Source organism: Kryptolebias marmoratus, linkage group LG9, assembly GCF_001649575.2.
Source record: "Kryptolebias marmoratus isolate JLee-2015 linkage group LG9, ASM164957v2, whole genome shotgun sequence".
Taxonomy (NCBI): Eukaryota; Metazoa; Chordata; class Actinopteri; order Cyprinodontiformes; family Rivulidae; genus Kryptolebias; species Kryptolebias marmoratus.
The window spans coordinates 8,320,316-8,320,542 of NC_051438.1; positions in this window are offsets into that span (position 1 = coordinate 8,320,316).

Genomic DNA, 227 nt, shown 5'->3' on the forward strand with positions numbered 1-227 from the left:
CCGTGTTGACACACAGAACCTGGCCCCGGAGGCGTTCTTGTTGCCTGCAGCACATTTGAACCCATTGTGTCCTGCCGGCTAGAACTCCACTGAATGGAGAAACAAAACATTAGATCTAATCTCTCTGTCTTTGTTTTTTAAAAAAAAAACCACAGCAGGAGCCGATCCACCTCCACTTTCAAGAGGGACACGACAGGGGTGGGCCTGACCCAAGACCCCCCCCCCCC